Below are 18,732 nucleotides of genomic sequence, written 5' to 3' on the forward strand. Positions count from 1 at the left end.
TGAGCATAATGTTGCCTTCAGTAAATCTTTCAGCTTGTCATTGTGAGATTGTAGGAATGACTGTGGCTGTGAACTCATCAGGAAAGTGTCCGAGTCATAAATCAGGCAACAAAGATGTTTGACGGTTTTTGTCCCACATACTTCCATTTTTGGACCATAATCACTTTTTTTAAAAATTATTTTTCACTTTGCCAGTAAAGATGCTCATAGCTCAATTACTCGCTCCAGGTTCTACACAGTGCTCCAAATTAATGTGCAAATTGTGTTTAAGTGTCATAAAGATTAAATAAGTTGTTTTTCAATTAAACCCTTGGATGGAATTGTGTCTCACGACTCTTTGTATCACTGAAATCAGTCTCGGATACCTGTGTTCATTAGTTTGCCAGGTGAGCCCAATTAAAGGAAAAACTACTAAAGGAGGATGTTCCACATTATTAAGCAAACCACCATTTTCAAGCAACATAGGAATGAGAAATGATCTCTGCTGCTGAAAAGCGTGAAATAGTTGAATGTCTTGGACACGTAATGAAAACCTTAGATATTTCATGAAAACTTAAGTGTGATCACCATAATGTTAAGAGATTTGTGGCTGAGTCACAGCACACACAGGTTCGTGCAGATAAAGGCACAATGATGAAGGTTTCTGCCAGAGAAACCTGAGAGCAGCTGCTAAAAGACCATCGTAAAGCAGCAAACACATATTTGAAGCTGCTGGTGACTCCGGAGCCCTGCGAACATCAAAGTGTAGGATCCTCCAGAGACTTGTGTGGTCCCCACTTTTCCCTGACCTCAATCCTACTGAGAACCTTTGGAGGATCCTCAAGCAAAGAAAGAAAACAAAAAAAAAAAAAACTGAGGGTGGGAGGCAGTTCACATCCAAACAGCAGCTCTGGGAGGCTATTCTGACATCCTGCAAACACATTTCCAAAAACCTACAAGTTCCATGGATGCAAGAATTGTAAAACTGCTATCAAATAAGGGTCCTGTGTTAATGTGTAACTTGACCTGTTAAGATGTTTTTGATTGAAATAGCTTAATTTCAGTGAAATTGATCTACTAATGCTGCAAATTCAACAAATGACCATTTTCAATTCTCTACGACCTATAAAATGTTTTGAAACTCTGTGTGCGTAATAATTAGGAACAAAGCATGTTAAGTTTTTTTATTTTTGAAAACCGCTGATTTCACTGGGAGTTTTGTTCAGTAACAGTGGGATTGTACTCTAATGGTTGATGACTCAAATTATGCAGACTGTCATTTGAATCGACTATTTAGGAAAAACAGAGAAAAATATCATTTGCATAATAATTTTGAACGAGGTGTAGTTTTAGAACACTTTTCACCAAGGACGACCGCTGTGGGAGTATGTTCTGTATTTAATACAGTTAAATCCACAAATCATGAGAAAGTATACTCTTTCATTGGAGGTAGTCGTGCAGATCTAAGAGAACTAGTACACACCTGTGCGGTAAACCTGAAGACAGATGGGTTTTCTCTGAAAACTTCACCTGTGAAATATTTGGCAGACTAAACTAATTTTCTCGTCTTCTCATTGAAGTCACAACAGTCATAAAATGAGGCCGTTTCAGATCAATATGATTTATGCAGCATGAACGGGCAGAGAATCGGAGGATTACAGAAAATATGAGAAAAAAAAGCTTCCAACAAGTGAGGAAAAACAGGAGGTTCGTGCTACAGTTTCAATTACAAAAATACACACAGGAGACCACAGTGTGTGTGTGTGTGTGTGTGTCTGTGTGTCTGTGTGTGTGTCTGTGTGTCTGTGTGTGTGTCTGTGTGTGTGTGTGTCTGTGTGTCTGTGTGTGTGTGTGTGTGTGTGTGTGTGTGTCTGTGTCTGTCTGTGTCTGTGTGTGTGTCTGTGTGTGTGTGTCTGTCTGTCTGTGTGTGGTAAGAACAGTTAGGATTGTTTCAGCGTGAGATGATTCTGTCACCTGTGTAAGGTGTTTTTTTGCTGTCAGTTTTAGTTTTCAGAAACAAAGTCTGAATTGGGAGATTTGGGGGAAAAAAGGATTCAGCAAAGAAATCTGAAAATTAAATCTGAATTTCTTTTTGTGATCAGAAGGTTCAATAAATGCTCGGTCAGTATCAGTGCAGTTACACTAAAAACAACTCCACCGTGCATCACATGTTTACTAAAGTCAATACAGCTACCAAATTACCTGCTTTTTTTTTTTCTTCTTTTTTTATAAACACAACTGGGGGCAAAGGTCAAGCTCACAAGAGCATCACAGAAGGAGTCCAGCAAAGGTGTCTCAGGAACTATATGACTATAAATGTCGCTGACATCAGCTCCTATGTGATGAGCTCCTGCTTCAGCACGAGTAGCATGTCATTATCTTTATGAGTAGGTATCCCTGAAGTTCACCACTAAAGAAAAACGTTACTTTTACTCTGGCAGTTTAGCATGAAAGGCTCGTGATCAGTAAAACCGCTCACAGCTTTTTCGCTGGATAAATAAATGTGCTTAACTCAAATGCTCGTTGGCTACTGGAGGCAGTGAAACGGACTAAAAAGCTTTGACAACAACAGGCACAGTTTCAAACCTGTGTACCAAAGTTAATTTGAAAAGGGACGCCAGCACCCCGTGGATGGAAAGATGGCTTTGGGACTGACGATCAGAAACAAATTACCCAGTCTGCCATGACCCTTTCTGTTAGGATGCTACTGATTGGTAGCTTGTGAGGAGGCAGTTGCTACTAGGGCTGGGCCATATCATACCGTTCACGGTAATACCGGTATAATGTTGGGCAACGATAAGAAAATGAAATATGGCGATAGAATATGGGTAAAACACGCAGTGCCTTTGTTTTCATACGCACATGGCGGAAAAAGCATGGCGGCGACGAAGAAGGGAGAAAGCAGATCGTTGAATGAAACAGATGAACCTGAACTGGTTTGTAAAAATGCTGCAGCTTCACTGGTGTGGAACTGGTTTAGCTTTCGTCCCTCAGATACACAACAAAGCACTATTTTTGGTAGCGCATGCTAGCGGGCCGTCGTTATTACCGTGTTGTTTGGAAAATACGGCGCACTTAAAATCAATCCTTTGATTTGTCTGAAAGTCGACAGAGCCCCTTATAATCCCGTGTGCCTTATGTATGAACTCTGGTTGTGTTTACTGACCTCAAAACGATTTTATGTACACGGCGCTCGAAAATCTGTCAAATGTTTCAGTACGACTTTGCTAAGCTACGAAGCCGCACCTCCGCTTGAGCCTCGCGGAGTGATACGTACTGTGCTTCAACATAATGTTACCGTATTGTGTGTGTAGAACCTCTTTTTAAGTGTTGTGGATGTTATACATGGTTATGCTGAGGATATGTCGGCCAGTTTCCACTGGAAATGCCTTTTGGTTAAACTGTCAGCGAGGAATTTGCACTGTTACATTTTATATAACTTTAATGCAAAAAACAGCTGCTTGTTTAAGTGAAAATACATTGTTGGGTTTTTTTCCACTAATGAAGTCGCAAATTTTCAAATGTAAATCGTGATAAATATTTTTGGTCATATCGCCCTGCTCTAGTTGTTACCTTCATGTTGTTGGTGTGAAAAGACAAGAACCAAGTGAACATTAAGGGAAGCTTGAACTTGACAACAGTGACAACTGTTGTAAAACGCATTTCAGCTTTAAAGCCTTTGTTTAAGTTTGCTTCAAGGGGGACCGTGAATGAGGCTCTCGATGTGTGAACAATGCTATCTGCCATGTAGCTGAGATAAAGCACGAAGAGGAGGCTGATGACGTGGAAAACATTTCAGATGCTTCAGACCCAGACTGGTTACTGTAGTGCTTCAAATGCTCCCGCATCCTGTGAAACACGACTCCTTTGTACTGATTATAATGCCACTTGAAGTCACTGCGACTTTACCGCTTTGAAAATGACGTTGAATCTGTGCGCCTTGAGTTTTACCTCAACCTGAACCTTTCATGGAAGGTTCAGGATTTCATTTCACTCCAACGGTGATTTCCCCCCCACCCCCAAAAAAGGATGTCCTCACATCTGAGCAACAAGTCATCCATCACAGTAGCCTGTTTTTCCCATCCGACACGCACGCTCTGTGTGTGTGTGTGTGTGTGTGTGTGTGTGTGTGTGTGTGTGTGTGTGTGTGTGTGTGTGTCTCTCATCTCGACATGAGCAAGTAGCGAAACATGAGCACGGCAGCCCCCCCGAGGTCAGGGGTGGCTGAGGAAGGATGAGGTTAGAAAAGGAGAGAAGAGAGCTGGGGGATGGCCAGATGAAGTCATTAGTCTGAGGCTACGTCCACACTGGCCCGGATAGATTTGAAAACGGCATTTACGTCTGAAAACGCTCCGCGTCCCCACTAGCGTTTTCAGTTGTTTTCACAGAGTTGTGCGTTCACATTGAAACGGCCCAAAACGCTAACGTACCAGTCCTGCGCATGCGCAAAATCGAGTGAGAATTAAAGAATTTGAAGAAAAGCTATCTGGAGCACGTACAGACTGATATGAATCTTTTTTTTAGGGCTGTCAAAATTGAGAGCAATCAAAACAAACAAACAAACTGCTGTATAATGCACTCCGCTCTTTGTTTAATTGGTCACATGACTGCATCACGTGACTAACATGCGTCATCGTTTTAGAAACTGTGCGTTTTCGCTGTCCACACTGCGACGTGGCCGGTTCCGTTTTGAAATGTATTCGTTTTTCCTTGGGGAAAGCGCCGTCTCAGGCTACGTCCACATGTACACGGGCATTTTTGAAAACGGAGATTTTCCGTTTTCGTTTAAAAAAAAAAAAAAAAAAAAAAAAAAAAAAATCCCGTCCACATGTAAAAGTCAGAAACGATGGAAAACACTGCTAGGAACATGCCAAAGCAGCAGGTGGCGCTATATTCCTATCCGTGTAGAAATGTTGGCCAATCAGAAGTCTACAGGGAGTGCAGAATTATTAGGCAAGTTGTATTTTTGAGGAATAATTTTATTATTGAACAACAACCATGTTCTCAATGAACCCAAAAAACTCATTAATATCAAAGCTGAATGTTTGTGGAAGTAGTTTTTAGTTTGTTTTTAGTTTGAGCTATTTTAGGGGGATATCTGTGTGTGCAGGTGACTATTACTGTGCATAATTATTAGGCAACTTAACAAAAAACAAATATATACCCATTTCAATTATTTATTTCTACCAGTGAAACCAATATAACATCTCCACATTCACAAATATACATTTCTGACATTCAAAAACAAAACAAAAACAAATCAGCGACCAATATAGCCACCTTTCTTTGCAAGGACACTCAAAAGCCTGCCATCCATGGATTCTGTCAGTGTTTTGATCTGTTCACCATCAACATTGCGTGCAGCAGCAACCACAGCCTCCCAGACACTGTTCAGAGAGGTGTACTGTTTTCCCTCCTTGTAAATCTCACATTTGATGATGGACCACAGGTTCTCAATGGGGTTCAGCTCAGGTGAACAAGGAGGCCATGTCATTAGTTTTTCTTCTTTTATACCCTTTCTTGCAGCCACGCTGTGGAGTACTTGGACGCGTGTGATGGAGCATTGTCCTGCATGAAAATCATGTTTTTCTTGAAGGATGCAGACTTCTTCCTGTACCACTGCTTGAAGAAGGTGTCTTCCAGAAACTGGCAGTAGGACTGGGAGTTGAGCTTGACTCCATCCTCAACCCGAAAAGGCCCCACAAGCTCATCTTTGATGATACCAGCCCAAACCAGTACTCCACCTCCACCTTGCTGGCGTCTGAGTGGGACTGGAGCTCTCTGCCCTTTACCAATCCAGCCACGGGCCCATCCATCTGGCCCATCAAGACTCACTCTCATTTCATCAGTCCATAAAACCTTAGAAAAACCAGTCTTGAGATATTTCTTGGCCCAGTCTTGACGTTTCAGCTTGTGTGTCTTGTTCAGTGGTGGTCGTCTTTCAGCCTTTCTTACCTTGGCCATGTCTCTGAGTATTGCACACCTTGTGCTTTTGGGCACTCCAGTGATGTTGCAGCTCTGAAATATGGCCAAACTGGTGGCAAGTGGCATCTTGGCAGCTGCACGCTTGACTTTTCTCAGTTCATGGGCACTTATTTTGCGCCTTGGTTTTTCCACACGCTTCTTGCGACCCTGTTGACTATTTTGAATGAAACGCTTGATTGTTCGATGATCACGCTTCAGAAGCTTTGCAATTTTGAGACTGCTGCATCCCTCTGCAAGATATCTCACTATTTTTGACTTTTCTGAGCCTGTCAAGTCCTTCTTTTGACCCATTTTGCCAAAGGAAAGGACGTTGCCTAATAATTATGCACACCTGATATAGGGTGTTGATGTCATTAGACCACACCCCTTCTCATTACAGAGATGCACATCACCTAATATGCTTAATTGGTAGTAGGCTTTCAAGCCTATACAGCTTGGAGTAAGACAACATGCATGAAGAGGATGATGTGGACAAAATGCTCATTTGCCTAATAATTCTGCACTCCCTGTAGAAGCCTCGGTGGGAAATAGTAAACAAAGCTGGGGCATAGAAGCAGAACCAAGTGATATGTGTGGAGGGACAGTAACTGTGTGTGTATGTAAGCATTTAAACACTGCAGAGAGTACAAGTAACAGTATTGTAGAAATTCATTTCACCGAAACAATAACCTGGCGCACAGTGTGACGTCAAAAAAGGCTTTGACGCTGCGTTTTCTCCGTTTTTCACATCCACGCGTAAACGCAAAAACAGTTTTCGAAAATATCCACCCTGGCAGGCATTTTTATAAATCTCCGTATTCAGTGACCGAAAACGCCGTTTACGTGTGGACAGAAGGTGCAAACGCATAGAAAAATTTGCGTTTTCAAAAATACCCGGGTATGTGTGGACGTAGCCTCAGTGTGGACGAGAGGCCAAAACGGAGAGAAAATGATGAGTGGACGTGGCCTGGGACTCCCACAGCTGTCAAAGAGCCTGGAACGGCTGAGGAAGGGCCGGTGTTCTGAGAAACCACCCTACTCTGACAAAACGTCCTACCCGTATTATAATTTGACAGTGACTTGCGACTAAACGTAACCCTACCCCTACCCATAACCTTAAGAAGTATTCCAGATGGGTGAGAGAAAAAGAAGTTAATTCGGCGTTGGTTTTGTGCGCATGCGGCGCAAAAACATTGGGTAGGATGTTTTTCATGTAGGATGGATTCCCAGAACTGGACTGGGAGCAGCAGGGTTTGAAGGACGTTGCCTGAAAGCAGTGGCGTGTCCAGCGGGGTGGCCTGGGGGGGCACAGGCCACCCCCCTAACCAGACTGGCCACCCCAGGTGCCACCCCGAAGCTAAAACAATAAAATTTAATGAAATATCAAATGTACGATTATGGTTTCACAGTGAAGCTCAGATGTCCGAGGGTAAGTGAATGCAGCACCGGCTTCTGCACTATGCGCATCATGTTAGCAAAGGTAGAAGAGCCACGCAGGAAAGACGGCACCACAGAAAACATTTTTTCAGCCAAAGATTAACAAGTTAACATAGCTGGACTAGCCATCGGACATTTGCACAGTGGGCTGATGACTTATTAATTTATTTATTTTTTTGTAACGGCATGAACAATGAGAGGTGGTGGATTGGCCAGATGCTGGAAGATTTGTAAAAATAACTCAGTTGTTTGGTGGTGGCTATGGAGGAGCTTCCACAGAGGCAACAGGTGGATGAGGGAAGGGGAGGCAGTAGGAGAGCCCCGAGGCAGCCACCAGTCCGAGTGTCAGGTGAACTGAACTTCAGGTAAGAAGTTATGAGCTGCAGTCTATCTGGGTCAGATATAAACCACGTTTAGGTGGAGTTTATTTTCGTTGTGCTGACTTTTTACCCTCAGTTGCAATAACTCATACTGCGTTCTAGCCAGCTTGACGGAGTTTTTATACAGCTGGGTGGGTGCTATGATGTTACTGATAGTGAACTTTATTTTATTCATAAGGTTAGTAGAGTTGCCAACGGCTCCTTAAAAAAATGGAATGGTCCGTCATTCAGAGAAAATATTACACGTTTCGTATTGAGCTGAGAAGAGACGCAGTTTGTCCCGGACTTTCGCTATAATGAAAAAAAGACACAAAGCTGGAGTTATTCTGTCGTAACGCTGCACAGCTGCCTCTTCTTCTCTCATTCTCTCCCCCTGCCTCTCCTGTTGCTACTTCAATCATGAAACTGATCAATGATCAGCTGATCGGCTTTTCTCTCGTTTGTTTATCGCCCACTTTGCGCCAGAAAGAGGAAACCAGCGGATGTCGCGCTAAACAACAGCAGCACGTTTAAGCTTGATCAGCTGTTGTTATAATTTATTTAATATTAATTTCTAGTATCAGCTGATGTTTGCTGGAGCCACAGCTGTAAAGCTGCTGGTCATTATGTCGGTTTGGATATGTGGTGAGAGGGAAACATGAGGATGAAACCAGGAGATGTCCTTACTGAATCATCAGAGCTGTGATGGAGAAAAAGGTTTACCTTTAGGTGACATGAATGAGTTGAAGTTATGAACTGTTTCTGAGAGACAAATAACACCAGGATCCTTTTTTATGTAGCTGACAGCTGGTAACTATGCAGGGGCGGATCTAGCAAAGTGTTGCCAGGGGGCCAGGTAGGGCATTAACAGGGAGAGGGGGGCACAAAGACATACTTTTCTTTCTTATTATCATTTCAAATATTTAGCTTTTATTAAATAATTATCTGAATCTTGCGAACAAAGTTTTTATCTGATGTAAAATGTATAGAAATTATACATATACCAACAAGACTTCTCACAGTTTGTGAGAAGATTATCTTTTTTTAATAGGCATTGGTTTTGCATTGGCTAATTTGCCAATTGTATGTTAAAATGTTCGTATTTTAATATTAAAAAATGTTTTTGCCCAAAACATATGCACTACATGTCAGTAAAAATACTATGCAAATATTGATGTCCTTGTCTGCTGAATAAACACTGACTGATTGTATCTCTTGTACTTTATCAACGCAGTATCTAAAAACTTTGCACCGTAGTGGTTAAAATCTCATTCTAATAAGAGTTAAAAGCGCATTCGGTTATTAGGTTTATAGGATTATTGAATTATAGTTAACGGTTGGTAGAATTGTTTTTAACATTATCTGACAATTGCATCTGCCACCCTTCTCCAAATCTGTGCCCCTACCTGCCCCCCCCAACAAAAATTTTCTAGACACGCCACTGCCTGAAAGTCATGAGCTTTTGCTCAAACTGCAGACACAAGCTGGGCCTCGCATCTCTCTTCAAAATAAAAGCTGACGGCTTGAACAACTACAACTCTTCTCACTCCACCTATTTCATGAAGGAACGTCTGCTGCTATTTATCAAGTGTACCGAGAAGGATTTCAGCAGATTTGATTTCATGGAAAAAATAAAATAAATAAATAAAAATAAATAAAATGCTGATAATATTGATTACATGGTTACAGTCGGTTTCTCATTACGTAAAGTTTTTGTTTTTACAGAAACAGAAACTTCTTCTATATGGCTGAAAGCACACGACAGTACGTGGCTCCAATTTCCCAGATTTCTTGCACGATCGTCCGGCTCAGGTGGAAATAATCTGACAGGCTCTGAATGTCTATGAGAAGGAAGTGTGAAATACAGTGACCCCGAATCCTAAACCATCACTCCTACTTAATCCGACATGTCAAACTCCGTCTAGACTCTGAACGATGAAGTGCCATTTCCCTTCATTCTCCTATAAAAAGCGGCAGCTTTACTTGTGCCAGCAGGGATAAAGCTACGCTGTTCTCCTCAAAGCCCGAAAGGCTTCAGTAAGAAAAATATGTCCCCTAAAAAAAGATTCACTGCGCAAGCAGCTTGGAGTAACGCAAGCGATGACGAGGTGCCTCGTCTTCTTCTGCTGCCGTCTTTCATGTCAGCTTTATGATTACGGGGTGTGAGAGAAGGAGAACCTAAGGCGACAGGCATCTAACGGCACCACTAGGCAAGGCATCCTGCATCCCTTTAATTAAAGCTAATAGGCAGCAATTACCAGGAATCAGTCAAGAGACGGTTAATACCAACACTGCCTCTAATAATAATTAGAACATCAACAGCAGGCATTCAGTTCGTGCTGGTGCACACATGCCTCGCACCGCTCCAGGATTAGCCGGGCTTTAAAAGAAAACACAACTAGATGGGAGTAGCTCGCCATGTCATGTCTGTGTCATGTTTATGCCCTCATTACAATTTATATGCTCACTAGAAATATGGCATCATGTTACCCTCTAAAAAATGTGACTGCATCAAAAGGTTAAAATTGAGTGTTTACATGAAACGCTCCAAATCTGCCCCAGATTGTTATGAGTCTGTACACGGTTACTGATACAGTTTAAATGTGCATGTTTACGGTGCTCACATGAGTGTAATCCAGCCTAAATCAGATACGGAGTAATGAATGGAGTCTCCGTCCAAATGTCAGTGAACGGTGAACGCGCTTATATTCAGTGCGGCTGCTCTTTATGGGTAAATCATGACGATATTAACCTTATACGCGGTAAGTAGATCAAACTGCAGTTACATGAGTGGGACAACAATGAGAAAGCTCGCGCCAGAGCTGTTAATCACCTTTTGAGGGCTAAAGCTTAAATGCACGCTGCTGGCCAGAGGAGACGGATCAGTCTACTTACAAACAACACGGCAGATCGATTCCCCCAAACTGGAGCGCCGTGAGCTGTCCACGGAGGAAGGGGGAAGTGATTTTGGGCTTCGTCTAACTGCGCTTCCAGCCAAACCACTTGGATAGACACACTGACGCTCGTGGACCCAAACAGGACACAGCTCTCTTACACGCACCGCGGCTCACACTCGCACACTTTCTCCTCAGAAAGGTCTCGGAAGTCCGGTGAAACTGTGAGCACTGTGAGCAGTGCTGCAGTCAACAACTGTGTGCAGGCCCCGTGGTACCTACCGTGCTCGGTGTCTCCCGGTGCTTTCGCTTATTATCGCCGGTGGAATCCACAGCACGCGACGCAGCGTAACCCCAAACAGAGGCAAAAATAATAATGGCAACAAAACACAAACGAACCAGCTCCGGTAAAGTTAGAACATCCACAAGAGCCCGGAAACAAACCGTACAACCGGGGAGGGAAAAAATAAAGCAGCAACAAGTCTAGAGGACAGCGGAGTGTTTATCGTGGGAGTGTGTCCTGAGAAACACCCACCCACACGAGCTCCAGCTATCTGCTCTCCAGAGGCAGGAGGCGGTGGGCTGGGACTAAACCGGGCAGCACTGATAGGATGGTCACACCGTCCGCTTTAACCCGCTCACTGCCACACGCCACAGCGGTGGCACGCGCATATATAATAAGAATAACAATAACTTTATCCTATGCTACATCCTGAGGGAAATTCTTTTGTCATGCACATGCTCAAAGCAGCAGGAGAGCCAGAGGAACAGATGAATATTAGTGTACAGTAATATACAGTAAGATAGTTATTTGATACTATGCCTTGCACTAACGAAGTAATATTTATAACTATATCCTGGAGAATAAATAACTTAACTATCAGTGCAGGCGATTCTAGGAAGTGACATAGTATTGTGCAATAGAATAAAGGGAGTAGCAGCGTATAATGGGGGGATGAAACAAATATTCAATAAGGTACTGTTGGGTAATATTGCACGGTCTGAAAGGGAACAGAATAACATTGGTAATAGTCTCAGGAAAATCACCTACAGAGTGAGGAGTGTATATAAATCCCCCTCTCGCCCCTGCGGGCGGTTCATCCTTCAAGCTCGGGTCCTCTACCAGAGGCCTGGGAGCTTGAGGGTCCTGCGCAGTATCTTAGCTGTTCCCAGGACTGCGCTCTTCTGGACAGAGATCTCCGATGTTATTCCCGGGATCTGCTGGAGCCACTCGCCTAGCTTGGGAGTCACCGCACCTAGTGCTCCGATTACCACGGGGACCACCGTTACCTTCACCTCCACATCCTCTCGAGCTCTTCTCTGAGCCCTTGGTATTTCTCCAGCTTCTCGTGTTCCTTCTTCCTGATATTGCTGGAACCGCTACATCGATCACTACTGCCGTCTTCTTCTGTTTGTCTACCACCACTATGTCCGGTTGGTTAGCCACCACCATTTGTCCGTCTGTATCTGGAAGTCCCACAGGATCTTAGCTCGGTCATTCTCCACCACCCTTGGGGGCGTGTCCCATTTTGACCTCGGGACTTCCAGGTTATACTCGGCACAGATGTTCCTGTACACTATGCCGGCCACTTGGTTATGGCGTTCCATGTATGCCTTGCCTGCTAGCATCTTGCACCCTGCTGTTATGTGCTGGATTGTCTCTGGGGCATCTTTACACAGCCTGCACCTGGGGTCTTGCCTGGTGTGATAGACCCCAGCCTCTATGGATCTTGTGCTCAGAGCTTGTTCTTGTGCTGCCATGATTAGTGCCTCTGTGCCGTCTTTCAGTCCAGCTTTGTCCAGCCACTGGTAGGATTTCTGGATATCAGCCACCTCCCCCATCTCCCGGTGGTACATACCGTGCAGGGGCATGTGCTTCCATAATGGTTCCTCCTCTTTCTTGGGTTTTCGTATTTGTGAATGTTCGTTGTCTCATCCTGGATCGTGGTGCTCACACTCACCAGTCCCCGGCCTCCTTCCTTCACTTAGCGTACAGCCTCAGTGTGCTGGACTTGGGGTGAAACCCTCCGTGCATGGTCAGGAGCTTCTATCGCCTCCTTTGGCCAGCTTATTATCCCAGCAGGGTACCTGATCACGGCCAGGGCGTAGGTGTTGATGGATCTTGTTCTTCCCATTCAGCTGACTCCTCAGGACTTGCCTGACCCTCTGCAGGTACTTGGTGGTTGCAGCTTTTCTAGTGACTACACTTCTCCAGTCCGAACGACATCCCGATGTCATCGCTGTATATCCTGGTGGTGTGGATCAGTGAATCGATGTCTCGTTCAGTCTTGGCATACAGCTTGATGTCATCCATGTACAGGAGGTGGCTGACAGCTGCTCCGTTCTGTAGTCTGTATCTGTAGCCAGTCTGGTCACTGACCTCACTGAGGGGTTCAGGCCTATGCAGAGCAGCAGTGGGCACAGAGCATCTCCTCGGTAGATCCCGCACTTGATGGTGACTGGTGCTATGGGCTTGAATGTGGCCCAGTGTTGTCTGCAACATCCCCATTGAGTTCCTGATGAAGGCTCTTAGGGTCCTGTTGATCTTGTATAGCTCCAGGATCAAGGTGTGGGGCATTGAGTCATAGGCCTTCTTGTAATCAATCCAGGCAGTGCACAGGTTGGTCAGTCTGGTCCTGCAGTCTCAGCTGATTGTTTGGTCTACCAGAGGCTGGTGTTTTGCGCCTCTGGTATTCTTACACACACACACACACACACACACACACACACACACACACACACACACACACACACACACACACACACACACACACACACACGTACGTATATTATATATACATTTAACACAACTTGGTGGGCTATTCACAAAACTTAAGAGAATAGAAACATCCTAATATTGATACCAATACTATCAGTAGTAGGGATGGGTATCGTTTAGGTTTAATCCGATACCGGTGCCAAACCGGTACTTTTGAAACTGTGCCGGTGCTTAAAGAATGGAGAACACAAACTTTGTCCAAAAACCTCTCATGTTCAGCTGTTTTTTTTGTAAAAAGATAACAATGTTAGCCTTTTCTGCAGCTATGGGGCATATATGGTATCACTCTTGGCTGGAAGCAGTGCTTAAACAATGGAAAAAACACAAACTTTGTCCAAAAACCTCTCATGTTTAACTGTTTTCCACTTTTTCTTTGGTCATTTTAGCCTTTTTGGCCAGGGTGAAGGGAGTATCTACCATCAAACAAGAAGACAGCCGCATGTAGCTACGATGGTGTTTGCTAGTTCACCTTACATGCATTAATGTAATAACGTGGTTAGCCTACTCAACGTAAATTATAATGGCACCTGGATACCGGTACCCATCCCTGATCAGTAGTATTTGGATCAATCCGCTGCCCACGTGTTCTCCCTGTGTGTGTGTGTGTGTGTGTGTGTGTGTGTGTGTGTGTGTGTGTGTGTGTGTGTGTGTCAGTGCCAGTTCATTGTCTGGCTTCCTCCCACAGTCCAAAGACAGGCATGCTAAGAGGACTGTTTGCTCCTAAACTGGCCACAGGAGTGAACGCTCGTCTGTCAGTACACCTTAGCCCTGCAGTAGACTGCCAACCTGTGCGGGGGTGTACCCAACCTTTCCGTCCATGACAGCCTGAGAGACTGTATACATGGACAAAATTGGTTAACCTACCTGTAAGTCATTAAGTCAGCTCCCAAATCACCCCCAGCACACACCGCTGTTCATTACCAAAACAGACTGCACCAAGCGTACTCGGCACTTTAAGCGTCTTCTGCCTACAAACAGCTATGTGGCCATTTTTTAAAAAAGTCAGAATTTACCTTGAACTCCTTGAACCAGAGTCCTCATTAGGATGGTCATACTCTCAGTGCTTGATTCAAATGAAGAGGTTATTTATCCAGCTGAGTCAAGATCTGTGTGAAAGTGTGATATCAAGTGGCCAAAGGAGGCTGTCAGCAGCCGCCCTTACACAGACCGTAAACGGCCTATAATTATCTGAAATTCTACCACATAATTCCTTAATAAGGCTGCACCCATTCTTAATGCATCAGATTACGTAAATTACACATTACTGTTCTGATGTGCTAGCAGCTCTTCTGGCTTTACTAAAGTATCTACTTTAAAGATCTCTCCCTCCTCCACATCCACGCTACCAAACCTCTGGGCTCACCAAATCAATACACTACTTCATGACAGTTTGAGAATATATACAACAGCTACCCCGTGCACACGAAGGATCTTGTGAGTCACTCTGAAAAAGAATTAGTTGCAAAAAACATGATTTTACATGTTACAGAACTCATTTCTGTCCATACAGGTCATAACATTGTTGTACATTCTGTTCCTCTTGCTGGCACGTTGAAATAAAACGTGTAGTTTACTCTTATACAGCAAAAAAAGAATGAAACGATCAATGAAACATGCTCCGTACGAGGCCGCTTTTTATTTAAAACCCAGGTTTTTTCGGAGATTAATCACGATGGTCAGCGCCATCTTTCACCTTCTATTTGTGGTCTCCAGTTTGAGAAATGCTTTGTGCTCATGATCTGGAGAAAGTTCTGGAAATGCTTTCATGTTTGCTCGCAGGAAGCTGATTCTTCTCAGCGGGGGAGATGGTTTATCGCAGGGGATGCTGGGAAGCCAGAGGGTCGTACCTGGCTTTAATTTCAGCTGTCCGACAGGATTAGGCCACAGTTCATATACTGAGCTGTAATTATGTGCAGTAGTGATGTGCTGGTTCACAGCTGGCCCCGGGGCCAGACAGGACCTAAGCCTTCAAGGCTTTGGAGTCATCATCTAATAACAACTGTGCACTAACTCATTGTTCATTGTCATGCACTGCACCCTTTCTTTTGTGAAAAGGAGCCTCGCTGTTGCCTGATCAAGTCCAAAATGATTGAAGCAGAAGACTTCCTCTAACAGCACGATCGGTTCAGATTCTACTAAGACCAACATTAATAAAAATGTGGAGTAGAAACATGGTAAAGTCCCAGTTTGGGTTTTCTTTCCCAGCCGACATCAAAGGCTGCTTTGGGGACGGAGGCCCCGGTGTGGCCCCTGAGCACACTGCACACAACTCACTGATTTCAACAGGTTTAGAGGACGGGAGTGGAAAAGGGGGTGGGAGAGAAAGAGAAGGACGCGATGTTTCCAAACCATTTAAGGCTGTGACGTGACAATATTTAAATTCACTGTTTCCCAAGCACTAATTACAAACGTGGGGGTCAGAATGACTATCATTTCCCTCCCGTTGTGGATCTGAAAGCAAGTACGACAACGAGCAGCCCACACGGCAAACTCGTCGTCTCTGCCCGGAAACCTCAAACAGCTGCAATAAAGAAAAAACACGGGAGAAGAAGAAAGCCTCTGTGCCAGGCCCATAAGTTAAAACATGATCCAACTCGTGACAAAAAAAACAAAACATTAAGAGTAGAGCAGGGCGATATAACCGAAAATATTTATCACGATATACGTTTGAAAACTTGCGATAACGATATAACTGACGATATAATTGACACGAGACAAAATACTTTACAACTCCACAATTTTTTTAGTGCAAAAAACCATCACTGTATTTTCACTTAAACAAGCAGCTGTTTTTTGCATTAAAGTTATATAAAATGTAACAGTGCAAACTCCTCGCTGACAGTTTAACCAAAAGGCATTTCCAGTGGAAACTGGCCGACATGTCCTCAGCATAACCATGTATAACATCCACAAAACTTAAAAAGAGGTTATACACACACAATACGGTAACATTATGTTGAAGCGCAGTACGTATCACTCCGCGAGGCTCCGCCTACGATAGCCGTAACGCTCCCACAATCCATCAAGCAGTGCGGCTTCGTAGCTTAGCAAAGTCGTACTGAAACATTTGACAGATTTTCGAGCGCCGTGCACATAAAATCGTTTCGAGGTCAGTAAACACAACCAGAGTTCATACATAAGGCACACGGGATTATAAGGGGCTCTGCCTGATTTTAAGTGTGCCGTACTTTCCAAACAATACGGTAATAACGACGGCCCGCTAGCATGCGCTACCAAAAATAGTGCTTTGTTGTGTATCTGACGGACGAAAGCTAAACCAGTTCCACACCAGTGAAGCTGCAGCATTTTTACAAACCAGTTCAGGTTCATCTGTTTCATTCAACGATCTGCTTTCGCTCTTCCCCTTCTCCGTCGCCGCCATGCTTTTTTCGCCACGTGCGTATGAAAACAAAGGCGCTGCGCATGCGCGTTTTACCCATATTCTATCGCCATATTTCATTTTCTTGTCGTTGCCCAACATTACACCGGTATTACCGTGAACAGTATGATATGGCCCAGCCCTAATTAAGAGCGATCTAACAGCAGAGCATGCTGGTCATTATGAGGTTTGTCATACACGCAGGAGGGGGCAGGTAATCCTAGAAGTTCACTGCAGCTACCTACGGTGGCGACAATGTCTGGCTGACGGGGGAGAGGATGAGAGAAAGGCAAAGAAATATTGAGAAGCGCTGGAGTGACGATAACAGCATGAAGAAAAACAAACTAAAAAAGAGTGACTGACTGGACAACTAAAATTGGGGGGGCATAAAGTCTGAAGGACCCGGAAACACAATCCCTCCAACACCCCGGCTGTGTGGATCTCCCACCCGATGGACAGCGAGGGTCCAGTGAGCCCTGATTGGCTGTAGTCCAGCTGACACCTTCACATTTAGAGACAAGAGCCTTTCTTCTCCGCTATCCACGGCTCAACATTTTACAAAACAAACCTCAATTGTGCGCTCGTGACGAGCCACATGTCGCACATATGTGCACTGGGCTTGTTGCAAGGACACAGCCTCTGGCAAATTGCTGTACTCATCCTTTGTAACGCTTCCAAATAAAGGCGCCACTGCAGCTTTATGTGTATATGCAAAGTTAGCTGCCTGATGGCTCAGTCACACTACGGTTAAAATGGGATGAAACTGGAAAAATTGGTGGTTTAATGGTGACTGATTGCAAATAGGCGACCACCTTCAATCTCAAGGAGATGTGGGGTGGGACAAGAAGCTACTTAGCTTATCAGTGCTAGTTATAACACATTTATCATTTTCTTTGATATACAGCGCACGGTTAAAAGAAAATAAAACACACAAGAGTAAAAAACTGAAGGAAGAGTTTGGCAGAGCACTAATGTCCACATTACTCCCAGAGGTGCCAACCGGTAACTCTGGTGTGAATGACATCACGTCCATGTTTGAGCTGTACTGATTGGCTGGTGTGAAACTGAAAGGCAGGAAAAGCTGCTGATTGTGGTATAATTTTTTTTAAAACTATTTGAGAAAATAAATCATCCCTTCGATCAGTTCAGCATTTAAAGACCGCTTGGCACGGACACAGCCTCAGGGCTGGACCAAAAACCAAACCCAGCCTTTGGGAGGTATCGCCCAGCAGTAAAGAAAAGATCTGATTAAAAAAGGACAAAAACTTTATTAAACAGATTTAGTTAGAAACAGGCCAATTATTTCTCTTTAATGCAGGAAAATATGCACCACTTAATCCGAGCTTTCTCGATACAGCTGATTTTCCTGAGGAGCTCTGGAGCAGCCTTTGTCCTTCCCTGGCTTTTTTCTTTTGATGCTCCTTTCCACCTCTCTGTCAATAAACTGTCAATAAACTACAAAGTCCCTGAGAAATGTCCCAGTCTGGGAAAAGAGACACTTTAGTCCAAACTCCTCTCTGTTGTTGATCAGAGAGCGAGCAGCCGGGATGGCTGGGACAGAGAAAAGAAGGGAAAGCATGCAAACGGCAGGTTCTTATAAAAGGAGAGAGAAGAAGCAGCAGAGAAACAAGAACCCGGCAAATTAGGAGCGTCTGCGAAACACAACAGAGGAAGCAAAGAGGGCTTCGTTTAGGAGGACAGAACCATCGTCTGATCTCAGAAACAAATACAGAAATAAAGAAAAAGGGAAAGTCGGAGCACGGCTAGAGGCAGAAAGGGCAGCTAGCAGAAAAGAGATGCACAGACACACACAGACAGACACGCACGCACGGTAACACACATATATGCATGTACGCACACACGCATGCATGCACACACACACACACAAAGGGCTGTGTAGGAGGAATTTGGTGGACAGATGTTTGTGTCTGAATTAATGGA

The 18,732-nt window shown here is 44.1% G+C and overlaps 1 protein-coding gene across 8 annotated transcripts in view; it reads right to left on the reverse strand.

Moving 5' to 3' along the window:
* disp1 (dispatched homolog 1 (Drosophila)) overlaps positions 1-18,732 on the reverse strand; it is a 124,512-nt gene that overhangs the window by 29,857 nt on the left and 75,923 nt on the right. The window contains exon 1 of one of the 8 annotated variants that reach the window (XM_085381823.1): positions 10,916-11,191. The exons of 5 other annotated variants lie outside the window; for them this stretch is intronic. The gene's annotated coding sequence lies outside the window, so the exon portion shown is untranslated. Of the gene's footprint in view, positions 1-10,634; positions 10,846-10,915; positions 11,192-18,732 lie in introns of those variants that run through there. 2 more of the 8 variants (XM_085381829.1, XM_085381826.1) reach the window with 2 other exon arrangements.

Source organism: Rhamphochromis longiceps, linkage group LG15 (genome assembly GCF_057381845.1).
Source record: "Rhamphochromis longiceps isolate RC_006_pf linkage group LG15, R_longiceps_female_GT1.1, whole genome shotgun sequence".
NCBI lineage: Eukaryota > Metazoa > Chordata > Actinopteri > Cichliformes > Cichlidae > Rhamphochromis > Rhamphochromis longiceps.